Genomic DNA, 13,396 nt, shown 5'->3' with positions numbered 1-13,396 from the left:
ATTGTTGATGGATTAATATTATGAATTTTTTGGACAATGTTTCAAAGTTCAATCTTTTACATGTTCCTTTGCCACATGAAATTTGATTGAAAATTTTAGATGGAAATAAATAAATTATTTTATTTTTATTTTTAATATATTATATTATTGCCGCTCCTAACTTGACATTCCCTGTAAATTTGGACAATACTTCTAGCTATACCAAATACTCGTTGTGCGTACTAGAAACTTGGGCAACATACAAATATACATTCCATTTGCGATCTTCAAAGCCAGTGACGACAATCATGCCTTCTCCATCCAACACTTTGACAAATAGACACCCTTTCGAGTGGTCTGCAATCTTACAACAACAACAAAAAATGCATATAACACAAGCGTTTCTAGACACTACCACGCAAGCATCTAGCACTTCAGTGATGCATGGGCGCTGGTCTTAAAAATATTCAATCAAATGTAACTTGGGAACTATAGTTGTCATATTCAATTACCTGCAAGCACGCCTGATAGTTGCCATTTGGTACCCACACAACGAAATTTCAAATTTGGTGTATAACGCTTGTCATGGTCCGCTTGGAGACTCAATTTAGCACTGGTTTTTAAAATCATAACATGTGGAGTTGTTCTTGACACATGAACATTTTCCCTTTGAGATTTGACTTGTGGCTGATTTCCATAGGATCATCTGGCGGTTGTATAATTCTTACGACTCAAAAAGCTCTCTAATGTGTTGTGTTATGAGGTTTGCTCCCTCCGTGGATCGGCACTTGTGCTGGACGCTGACTTGGCTTGTGATATGTTGGTTGTTCGATGAACACGGTCGCTGGATGACGTGGAGAATAGGCTCTCAGCGCCAGTATTTTATTTTGATTTTGGTGGGAATTATCCCACATCAAATAAGTAATACATTAATGTTTACCTCTCCCATGGTTGGGATATTAATTCGTAGTGTAGAGAATGGTATACTCTTCCTTTTCCCTTGCCTTACACATTGAGCGCTAGCTTGAATTGATGTTGATTGGATTTTTTTATAAAAATATATATTTTATAAAATTAAATTTATTTAAAATTAAAAACTATAATTTAGACTAGTCCAAACACTTATATTAGAACTTTAAAATATGATTAGTCCAAGAAAGAAAGACCTTTGTTGAGGGGAATGATAATATCCAAGAAAGTTGGCAGATTTTAGGTGAATCTCAAAAAAAAATTGTGGGTTGATTTGAGTTACAACATCATGAAGAGGAGATTTGAATGAATTTGTTTTCAAGGAGTCATGTATATACCTATTGAGATCATCAATGTATTGGGTGTGTTCATGAAAGACAATGCATTGGATATGTTCCTTGCAAGTGCCATGTGGAATAATGGACAACCACACTAGAATGTGTTTGAATGCCAAACGATATGGAGGTGACTAGACCATAGATAATGAATGACATTGCTTGAAATGACAATTTAGGACAGGGAAGATATCATTGATATAAGATTTGTATGTATAAAGATCAGTTTTTGGTTTTTGTTCTCTATTTATATAATGTTGAAGATGATGTTCCTTTAAGGGGGTGGGGTTTGTAACATCCCTCGTTTTGACCCTGGTTTACATAATATTATATTATGATTGTATTGTTAGTGTGGAGAGCCACAAATAGCCAATACAATGACTAAGGTTTTAAAAGTAATTATTTAAAATTGATTAACTGGCGAATAAAGGAAGGATTGCCTTATGGATCTACGACCTGAGGGAAGCTTGTTTGCTATCTTGCGTTCTTTAAAAGACCATCCATGAGTGAAAGTCAAGCCACCAGTTGAAGGCAAATTGAATCTCCTGATAGGGGTATGGATCTCTTGATATGGGTATGGAGAGATAAGACTTGGGGGATGGGAGGTGGTGGCGAGGGGGGGGGGTATCTGATTGTGTGTCATGAACAAGCCCTAATTTAGCCCACATTGAGTACCGGAAGCTACTAGACAACCAAGTTATTGATGGGGGGCATATTCTGACCCACTAGAGCTACCTGCATTGACAAAAGTTATGAGATAGGATTGGGTATAAGACCGCACCCATCCCCATCTCCCTCATGGGTCGAAGCTAAGGGATTGCTACCTAGGAAAAAGGAGGCTCACATAGAGAGGATAGTCAATGGAAAGTGTTTGTTCTCTCAAACATGAAGGGAGTAAGAAGAAGCATCGAGGAGAGTTTTCGGTTTTTGTTCGAGGAGATGTACAAAAGTCACAAGATAAGAACGTTTTGAAGGAGGACAAAGACACAGTAGAACTTATAGGGGAGGAGGATGCGGTGAGAGGATTAGAGAATCCCCTGGATGCAGGGTACACTGTAAGAAGCTAGGAGTTGAGCTCAAGGAGCAATGTTGGAGTTTGTGACTGAGCCTTGGGCTCAAATATTTGGGTGTCATTCCCTATATTGATGTGTTGAGGCCACTTGGTTGTGTGTTTATCCTTGAGTGGTTAGTGGGAGGCTCAAAGAGGTGAGTGGGTTACATTGGTGCTTACTGCCAGAGAACAGTGGATAAGCCACCAAGGCAAAAGACTCCATCACTTGAGTGCCTAGCCAAGCCTTTGGTGTGAAATCCTTGAGCAAACAACCCTTCAGACTATGGATCTGTCTCGAGGCTGGTCAGGTGCAAGAAAGTTACAATGTCGTTGGCCCATGATTGGGTGGAGAGTGGAAGTCCCTCCTTCAGTTGCTAGCCATCATTAATATACTCATATAAGTATAATTGTTCATGTATATTGGACTACAAGCTATGTGGATTACTGTCATTTCTATGATATATAGGATGTTTGTATGTCTATGCCCTACTACCTGGAACTCACTATTATGCTCAAGATTTATAGACTATCTCATCATAATCTAAGATGTTTCATGAATTACTTTTGTGTGGAATGAGCTCATATATGTCTTTTGATATTGAATGCATGAATGGTGGAGTCCACTGTTAATCCAAGAATGGCTAATTATTACATGATGTTTATAGTTGTGATGAAAGACTAAAGTATTTTGTTTAATGATTTAGGTCATATTTGAGCCTTGGCTTGTGTATGGGTGCTTCTAACTAAGAAATGATCGAGAATGGTCACTTCCCTATTTTCTACAGCTACATCTTAACATGGTTGCGGTTTCACCGGCCACCAGCCATCGACCATCGTTGAGGACCCTTTTAACATTATAAACCTTGAACCGAGCAGGTTGATAATCAATTTGTTGATATGACCATGGTTCTAGCTACAGAACCCTGTCGCCAGGACACTGTCACTGTTGAGATCCTTGGTGGTTTGTTAAACCCTGAGTGGCGATAAGGAGTTGGCTGATTCGACTATAGTTTCGGTTCACAAAACCGTGATGTTAGGCCATCGCTCATCGGTGTAAGGACAAGTGCTTTATTAACCCTACTAATCGAGCGTGCTGATAATGATCAAACCCATCGAGTTGTTGTTGCAGCAAGACCTTTGCACTTGTTAAGCCCTGTTAACGGGCGGTCCGATGAAGGTTTCAACCCCGCAGAACCTTATCGTCAGAAGACCGACCATTGGTATTGTTGACAAATTAAGTGGTCGAACAAAGCCAAGATTGTCGATCCGACGAGAATGATGGTGAGTTGGGCCCATTGGCCACACACTCTGACATATAGGTTGTGAGATAATCAAGCAGTTGTCTATAATGAGACTTTTTGGAAGTTTTTTCGGTGGGTTTTTTCGGTCAAAATCCGGCAGCAATTTTTTGGAATTGCAAGTTTGATAGCTAGTTTCTGCGCAATCAAGGCGTCCCAGGGGTTTTTCAGGGTGCTGAATCCAAATATGCAGTTAAAAAACCATTTTAACTGCAACAAATCAAGATTTAACCTCAATTTCTTCCGCCGGATTCCGTCACCGGAATCTCCAAAAAGTCACATTATAGACAACTCCGATAATCAATGGCCAAGATCAATTAAGGGGTCCCATTCATCATTGGCATTTAACAAGGGAGGTGGAGGCCATGGATGGGAACAACGTTAATCCACCCACCCTTGATTGACGACTAGAAACGATTGTGGGACCCCTTAGGCCTAGACTTCAAGCCACCTCTTGGGGGTGGGGCGGGTCCACGCAAGCAGCTGATTTAGTTAAAGTGGTTTTACAACACGAGTACGACCTTGGTTTCGTAGTGAGAACCCTGCCAACTGAGAGACCGCCACCACCATAACATTCACACGTTCGGTAACTTGTAGATGAGATGGCCGATGAAGGTTAGGCCAATTCGGTTGTGGTTCCAATGTGGGAACCTTACCCGCCGGGAGACCGCCCACCACCCGATTTCATAATATGATGCTTTGCAGGGGGGAGAGAATGAATGTGTGATCGCTCTAGCGTGATGCAAAAAGTGACTGTAGACTCCTCAGGGATGTTATGTCAAGGTCATGCTAACCAGATGGACGCCACATGGGTAATATGATGACATGGCCTCATTTTATGGGTCAGGACTTATAACTAGCATAAATTTTGATTTGGGATTCAGATTGAGATAAATTGTACCTTGTGGGAAAGCTTATCACCATGGTAGTATCATATTTAAGTTTCGTAGACTTTCAAAAATAAAATTTTGGTAACCCCATCTTCATAACACACTTTGGACATCCGTCAAATAAATAACACTTTCCTTGAGCCAAGAATCTTTAAGGGGGTGGAAGGGAGGAGTTTTTGTGTATGCTTTACCATTGTACTAACCTAATGTCATCAAAGAAGCTAATATCTATTGGATATCTCATGTGAAAAGTATTCTTCCATAGGTGATATATTGAAGATCCTTCCATTGATCTTTCTTATTCATTTACACATTGCATCTTAGTAGTTATTGGTTTACTTTCCAAATCTAACATTGTGTATGCTCAACATGTTCAATTGTTAAAAGAATGTTGAAGAAAACTCTTGTAAACTAAGAGGTACTTTTGTTATTAAATGGGAATTGTTCTTATAAATAATGAAGTCATTTTACAATTTTGATATTTTACTTACCCAGCTATATATGATAATCATTGAATGTACCCTTTTCATAAATTGGTAGGGATAGAGATAGCTCCACTTCCTCTACCTCTATGTGTAGCACAAAGTAACACTTCTCTCTTTGCTAGGTATACCAGCTTGCTTCACATTTTCTTACTCATTTTTCTTTTATTTGCATTTCTATTCTTTATCTTTTAGATTTCAGAAATAGCTCCCTAATTTAGTATTTACATTTTTGTTTCATATTTCCTTAACTTTTCTTTGATTTTCACTTGTGTAGCTTTAGAGAGAGATATTTCTTATTTAAGAGTTAAAACTAGAAAACTACATCAAGATATCCTTCATCTTTCATTTTCATTTCTATCTCTTTATCTTTTAAATGTCGAAAATATCCTTGGCAGTGCCACATTATGTCCAGCGTTTCTAGTATTTACTTTCTTGTTTCACGTTTCCTTATTTTTCTTTCATTTTCACTTGTGTAACCTTGGAGAGGGATCTTTCTGTCATGTCCCGTCCTAAATTAATTTGGAACAAGACTAATTATTGCATTTTGGGGCCAATTTTGGAGATAGTGGGGCACATTCGAATTTTATTAGGAGATTAGACTTAGGAGAAGATATTTTGTAGTGGTTAAATTACACAGGGGGGCCACCCACACTAGGGAAATACGCACTCCCTAGTTCGATTTGCATGGAGGTGTTAAGTGAGGGCCCACAGTGGAGGTAAAATTGGAGGGAAAAGTGCTTCACGAAATCTATATAAGGAAGGCATCTCTCCTCATTTCATTCATCTTTTGGCATATCGATTTCTTTTTGGTTGCTCGAGTTGCTTAGTCAAGTCACTTGTTGTTCAGCGAGAGTTCTTCAAGCGAAAAGCTCACCCTTTCTTTAGGGGACTTCAAGTGCCAACCTAGCAAGGTTTTTCTCCATTCTTCTAGAGGAGGGATTTCGTTCTGATTTCCAACAATTGCATTCAACTTCTGGTGGTGCGTATTACTAGAGGACACAATGAAGAGGAGGCCGAGTTTGCTTGTGGTGGTGTTTGTTTGGAAGATATTTCGGAGAGGAGGCCTAAGAGATTTGTTGTCATCTTGGAGAGTTTGGGAGTTGGAGGAGAGTGCTTCTTTGCATTGTGATTTTCGCACTTCCTAGGCCAGCGCAGAAGCAACACTTGGTGCATATGTGGGAGGTAGAGAATCAATCTTTGAGGTTGAACTTTGCCGGGGAAGTTAAGGGAGGCATTTGAAGATGAGATTGCTTCATTTTCAGAGCTTGGGAGGAGGATTTCATTGGTGTCCCTTGCAGGGCGTATTCTTGAGTAGTTTGGAGGGCGTGGGGCATATTGGAGGTCGATTTTGGAAGGTCAAAATTCGGCCAAACCATTTCTGGGTTTTTATGGGTTTTGGGAGAGGAGTCTAGGGTTAAAATTTTAGAATTTTCCTGGTGATATTCAGGTATGAAATCCTCATTCTTATAACATAGCGAATTACTAGTAGTTGGGGAATTTGCACCAATTTATGGGTTCAACTTTGGCTTGGATAAAAGGAAAAACCTTTCTGGGTTTTTGACAAGGATCCCATATATGAAGTTTCAGCATTTTTTGAGCACCGAAGATGGGGTTTCTTGCAGTTCCTTTCCAGCTAGCAGCGTAGTTTTTAGGGACAACGCAAAGCATTAGAGGAGCAGTCATTTCCAGTTTCGAGATTATTGTTTTATCACTTGGGTCTTGTCAAACTTGCCCTTGAGGCAAGCCTGGGTGAATTTATCCATATTATTGTACTTGCTCCATTTCATTAATAAAATGGCTCAGCCGGTTCTCACTTCTGGAGTTTTAATGAGCATTTGTCAATTGTTTTAATTTCCTGTGTCACAAATGGATTTTGTTTTAAATATCACTGTTTATTTAAGTTTGGAACATCACATTGGTATCAAAGAATGATTTTGGCCCAACTGTGAGTAACCAGTAAGATCCTGGGAGATTTGGGCATGTATGCATAATGACGGGTTACACCATACACCACCCATGGCTCAAGGGAAGTTCAGCATGCAGGAATTCTGGGGTGGAATCTATTGGAACGATGAGAGGTTGGCTCAGTTGATGAATGTTTGAGACCATATCCATCCTTTTCCTTATAGCAGATACACTAGAGGTGCACAAGTCGTCGGAGTACAACCATCTACACCATGTTAGGAAAGCCAACAAAATCTGGGCACGAGATCTCCTGAAAAGGATCAGGCAGGATAGCGACAGTTAGAGGGTGAGAACACGAGGTGCTTTTGCCGATGGAGACCTAGCTTTAGATATCATGAGCCTAAGGAGGAGGTTAAGCATGATGCTGAGAGCCCACAAGATGGTGAGGAGCACATCAATCTACCCGATGTGGTGCAAGAGTCACCATTATTCAAGACCTCTTTAATAGCCCTAGTTGACACCTTGGTGGAGAGGATATAGCCTACACACATAGAGCCATATGTTGAGGATCACCCATGCATGAGATTCCGATAATTGTTTAGGTATCCAGAGTTGTGACTGAGTTTGCAGGTGATAGATACCCATGGCAGTTTCATCAGTTCCAGGCCGACCTTCTAGCATTGAGAGAGAAGGTCACCACAATACGAGAGGCCATTCTACAGCAAAACAAGGAGCTGGAGGGCATGAGAGTGGTTTGTGCCGAGTCAACGACCAAACTGACTCGCATTGGGGAACAGTTGGATTCCCTAATGGTACCACTAGAGTGCACTTTAGAGCATCAGAGCAGCCCTCTTCAAACATACATAGATGGGGCTTGTAGTGTCAGTAGTTTGCCTTTGCACCTTGGAGGGAGAGAGGCAAAGCCACTTCGACATATTTTATGTGTTGACCAAGCCGATGAGATGAGGCAACATGAGTGGTGCAGGGTGCAACATTCGCTAGATGGAGGGCTTGTCCTATGTATGAGAGTTTTTATATTCAATCCCTCTCTTGGGGTTGGATGGTGAGAGATTTTGACCAAGAGCTTTCATGCATTGGGGATACCGGAAGCCCAAACTGGCATTGGGATCTAGGTGGGACTACCTATCATTCCTCGGATATACTGGTTGACTGCAACCATGGTGGTGTAGTTGGCCTAATGGTTGAGTACACACATTCACTAGGGGAGTTTTGGCCAGTACCAGCGACCAACCAGTTTGTGGGAAGACTCCTTGGGTTGTCTTGGTATGACAGTTGTGCATGGGATCACACGACAATCATCATACTCTAGTGGGATTTCGTATGGAGCTAGGGATTCTTCACATTTGTGTGGGGCATGGAGGACATGGAGGAGCAGATTAGTGGTGGCATTGTTACTCATACCTAGGGAGATTCACTTCTTGGGTCCCTTAGAGAGGATTTGGAGGGGAGATCCCCTCACCAAAGAGCATAGTGATGCGACGGTGGGGGTGATGATACAGGTCAAGTGTAGGTCGACGCATATGGACATAGCTTCAGGCCATTACAGCCAGGGATGGGTAGGAGCATCTAGCATGGACCAGTGGTCTACAGATGGGTATGGAGACGCATGGGGTTGTGTCGTAGTATGTTGGACTGCATAGTGGAGTGGGAGTGCCTCTCATCGCATTGAGTACATGCAGGGAGTGACAGGTGCAGTGGCATAGGTGGGACACAGGAACAGTATAGGATGGTATAGCCGTAGCTGGGAGTATCAATTGGTGTACTTGGATAGGTTGCAGGTTACAGTGGCATGTCAAGGAGTATGGCCATACTGGGTGGTGTGTAGTGGCAGATGATGCGATGCGGTGGGTGCTTGGAGCGTTGCCTCCCAGGAGACTTGTGCATAGGGGCACAACGTATACCATTGGATGCAACCCACCTAGGATCAATGAGGACACTGTTGAGCATCTGGGGACACCATGTTTAGTGGAAATAGGGCTTTGAGGGGGTTGTCAGCATATCCGACACAAAGAGGGGGTCATCCATAGGATTACTCTTGAGCATTCCGGCAGACTCTTGATCATACCCATCCTCCTCCAGTGTTGTTTACAGTTGCAAAGTGTTTGTTTGTTGCCCCTTGACACTCTCCATTTAGGCAACAGGGCATGGGAGGCTCACCCTAGGCAATTGGATGAGACACCTCATGTCATGAGCCAGGAGAAGACTCTCCAGTTGAGACACTTGGTAGGTGCACGAGTTAACGGTTACAGGCTTACATATGGCATGGTTGATTTTCGAGGTAGCATACGTTCCACCCCTAGCCTCACACTTGGGGAGGTGACTGAGAGGAAGTTACATGCTTCTTTTTCAGTTGGACAGCTCGAGGCATTAGGTGAGCATGAGGTGTGGAGAATAGTAGTATTTTTGGCAGGATGATGCCTAGGCTTCCGGCGGTACTCGGGCACATCATCAAGAGCTGGGATAGTAGATGTCCGTACATGATTTGGCAAGCACATAACAGCTGGACATTCCTGGCACAAGTTCTTGATGCTCGGTGTCTACCTATTGGATACCTACAGGAGATAAAGACAGGGCACAGAGGGGTCCCAACAACTAGCAGCATAACACAACAACAGACAGAGACGATTTGGGGTTGTGGACCTCTAGTATGGTTATGGGATCCAGGGATCCAGTGGATTGGTGGGATGCTCCACTCGTCAGTGAGCCTGGTCATAATAACAAGTAAATTGATTCATTCATAAGCAGACACATAGGGAGTCACCAAAGTCCTCACCATAAGGCGAGGAAAATTGTTGCTTAGGATTGGGGCCAATGATGGGGCAATAAGCACTGGCACTATTGAGGCACTTTGGTAGGTTGGGCCTAACCTCGATCATCGCATAGATTGTGACCAAGAGTTATGTGAGAGGAGGTTATGGTACGAGTGTGCTAGACAATTAGTGATGACCAGAGTGTCACAAGGTCAATAGGATAGTTTCTTGCTACGTTGGGCAGGGGGCTCTAGCATTATGGTACTTAGCAATTCAGCTACCCATAGGGGTGAGCTGGTCTATATAGGAGAGGGTCATCCAGATTTTCCACTGGGTTTCCGTGATTCAATGATGGTGTGGGAGACTTCATCAGCATGGTAGGATGGCCAGCAAGAGGATTTCAGGAGGAGCTCATGCATGAGAGGCTTCATTCGCATGGGGATCGAGTTGTATCTTTAGGGGCCCACAATCAGAGTGCATGGGGTGGACTATTCGGTAGGGCGGCTTCATTTGGATTTGGGTGAAGTTTTACATCGTCGGGATGCTCTACTTATTGGCAGTAGATAGAGAGGTTCTAACGCCCCTATCTGGCAGGATAGTGAGTGGAGCAAGGGGTGCTCCGCATTGATCAGGTTGGCTTGGGATTCGGGTATTGAGGGACTCCTTCGCTATAGGATAGTACAACGATCAAGGACGATCCAATGGCATATTTGGGACTTTAGTGAAGTTTGCAACAATAGTGGGGATCCACCATCAGAGAGGGCGCTTGTTCAGACACTGCTTGAGGACAAGCAATTTTTGGTGCATTCGAGGACCTTGCTAAATGAGGATGCTACTTGGGAGGGCGAGCACATACTTGAGCATCCAACACTAAAGTTGCTTGGGGACAAGCAACATTTGGGAGGGGAGGATTGTCATGTCCCTTCCTAAATTAATTTGGAACAAGACTAATTATTACATTTTGGGGCCAAATTTGGAGTTAGTGGGGCCCATTTGATTTTTATTAGGATATTAGACTTAGGAGAAGATATTTTGTTGTGGTTAAATGACACAGGGGGGGGGGCACCCACACTAGGGAAATACACACTCCCTAGTTCGATTTGCATGGAGGTGGTTAAGTTTTTCATGTAGGTGGTTAAGTGAGGGCCCACGATGGAGGTAAAATTGGACAGAAAAGTGCTCCACGAAATCTATATAAGAAAGACAACTCTCGTCATTTCATTCATCTTTTGGCATATCGATTTCTCTTTGGTTGCTCGAGCTGCTTAGCCGAGCCACTTGTTGTTCAACACAAGTTCTTCAAGTGAAGAGGTCGCCCTCTCTTCGAGGGACTTCAAGTGCCATCCTAGGAAGGTTTTTCTTCATTCTTCTAGAGGAGGGATTTCATTGTGATTTCCAGCAGTTGCATTGATCTTTTGGTGGTGCGAATTATTGAGGACACAATGAAGAGGAGGCCGAGTTTGCTTGTGGTGGCTTTCCGTGGAGTTTGGTTGGGATATTTTCCAGAGAGGAGGCCTAAGAGATTTGTTGTCATCTTGGAGAGTTTGGGAGTTGGAGGAGAGTGCTTCTTTGCAGTGTGATTTTCACATTTCCTGGGCTAGCATAGAGGCAGCGCTTGGTGTACAAGTGGGAGGTAGAGTATCAGTCTTCGAGGCTGAACTTTGTCAGAGAAGTTAAGAGAATCATTTTTGGAGGAGATTGCTTCATTTTTAGAGCTTGGGAGGAGGATTTCGTTGGTGTTTTTTGCAAGTCGTATTCTTGAATAATTTGGAGGGCATGGGGCATATTGGAGGTCGATTTTGGAAGGTCAAAATTTGACCAAACCATTTCTGGGTTTTTTTGGGTTTTGTGAGAGGAGTCTGTGGTTAAAATTTCAAAAAAATTCGGGTGATATTCGGGTATGAAATCCTCATTCTTATAACAAGGCAAATTGCTAGTAACTGAGAGATTTGCACCAATTTATGGGTTTGACTTTGGCTTGGAGATAAGCCAAACCCTTTCTGTGTTTTTTCTGGGTTTTTGACAAGGATCCCAGATATGAAGTTTCAGCATTTTCTGAGAACTGAAGACGGGTTCTTGCAGTTCCTTTCTTGCCAGCAGTGCAGAGCATTAGAGGAGCAGTGATTTCCAACTTCGAGATTATTGTTTTATCACCCGGGTCTTGTCAAACTTGCCCTTGAGACAAGCCAAGGTGCATTTCTCCATATTATTGTACTTGCTCCATTTCATTAATAAAATGACTCGGTTGGTTCTCACTTCTGGAGTTTTAATGAACATTTGCTAATTGTTTTAATTTCCTGTGTCACAAATCAATTTTGTTTTCCATACCATTGTTTATTTAAGTTTGGAACATTACACTTTCTTATTTAAAAGTTATTTAGAAAGCTACATCAAGATAGGCTTTTCCTCCATTTGAAAAGGAATTATAAATGCTAAAGGATGCACAAGTTTGAACATGTTCACCTTTGTATGATCGTATATATTACTAATTTATTTTAAAATCTTTGAAGTCTTCACTAGCATCACACAAATACTGAGTGAATTCAATTTCTATACAGGATCCATGGTAACACAACATTTCGTGTTCAGGGATGCATTAAAAGGTATATTACTCTGTTCAAGTAACGGTGTTCAGTTTGTCGGAGAATAATGGCGGACGAGCAATGCTGCTCGCGCTAGGGTTTGGGCGTTAACCCTGCTGCCATTCTCCTCTGTGCTTACCGCAATCTTGTTACTACATTCCAGCTGAGTTCTCCACCATGAATCCACCCTCCGGAGGGGCGGGCTCAACCCCCCCTCCCCTTACCGGTCCTTCTTCTGACAAGTCAGTAAGCGCAGACACTCAGGTCAATCCAGGCGCCAGCCCTCGGGCGGACCATGACATTGATCCTGCCATCGACACCGCTGGTGACTCTGCTGCAGGTTCCGCGGCCGCCAAAGACAAAGGCATTGACCAAAATGCCTCGACGTCACAGCCAAAGGCGTCTTCTACAACATGCATCCCCAAGGCTACAGAAAGAATCAAAGTAGATCTCCCCAGTCACCGAATCAATAGCCAAATCCAATATATGAGGGATCATGCACTCATAGGCAAGTTCCTCGGATTCTGGCCAACTGAAAAGGCCTTGCAAGGATGGATCGCATCAAAATGGAAGCCTAAAGGACAAGTTACCCTGCAGCTCGAGCCCAAAGGCTTCTTTACTGCTACTTTCAACTGTTTGGAGGACAAAACTCGCATCTTCAAGGGAGGCCCGTACTTCTTCAACTCTTCAGGCCTGTACCTTCGTGGCTGGATAGAAAGGTTCAACCCAGACAAAGAAGATTTCAACTAGGCTCCAGTATGGATACGTATGTACTCTCTTCCCCTGGAATACTGGAACGAGGAGACCTTAAAGGACATAGGCAACAGCCTGGGGGTATTCATCAAAGCTGCTGAGGAAACCAAATTTCGAAGATACACCTCCTATGCCAGGATCTGTGTACACATGCATCTGACCAAAGCACTCACGGACTCGGTAAGTCTATTCCATGATGATTTTGAATGGATCCAAACAATAGACTACGAGCATGTTCCTTTTCGTTGCAGAAAATGCCATGAACATGGCCATCTTTTCAGGGATTGCCCTCTGAATCTTCAGTCCAAAGCCCCAGTCAATGAGACAAGCAAAGATACTGAGGGATTTACAAAGGTCTCCAGTCGAAGAAAGCATGCC

This window comes from Pinus tabuliformis, chromosome 1_2 (genome assembly GCF_031772625.1).
Source record: "Pinus tabuliformis cultivar Carrire ecotype Pingquan chromosome 1_2, CPIR1, whole genome shotgun sequence".
NCBI classification, from domain to species: domain Eukaryota; kingdom Viridiplantae; phylum Streptophyta; class Pinopsida; order Pinales; family Pinaceae; genus Pinus; species Pinus tabuliformis.
This window is presented reverse-complemented; position numbering follows the sequence as displayed.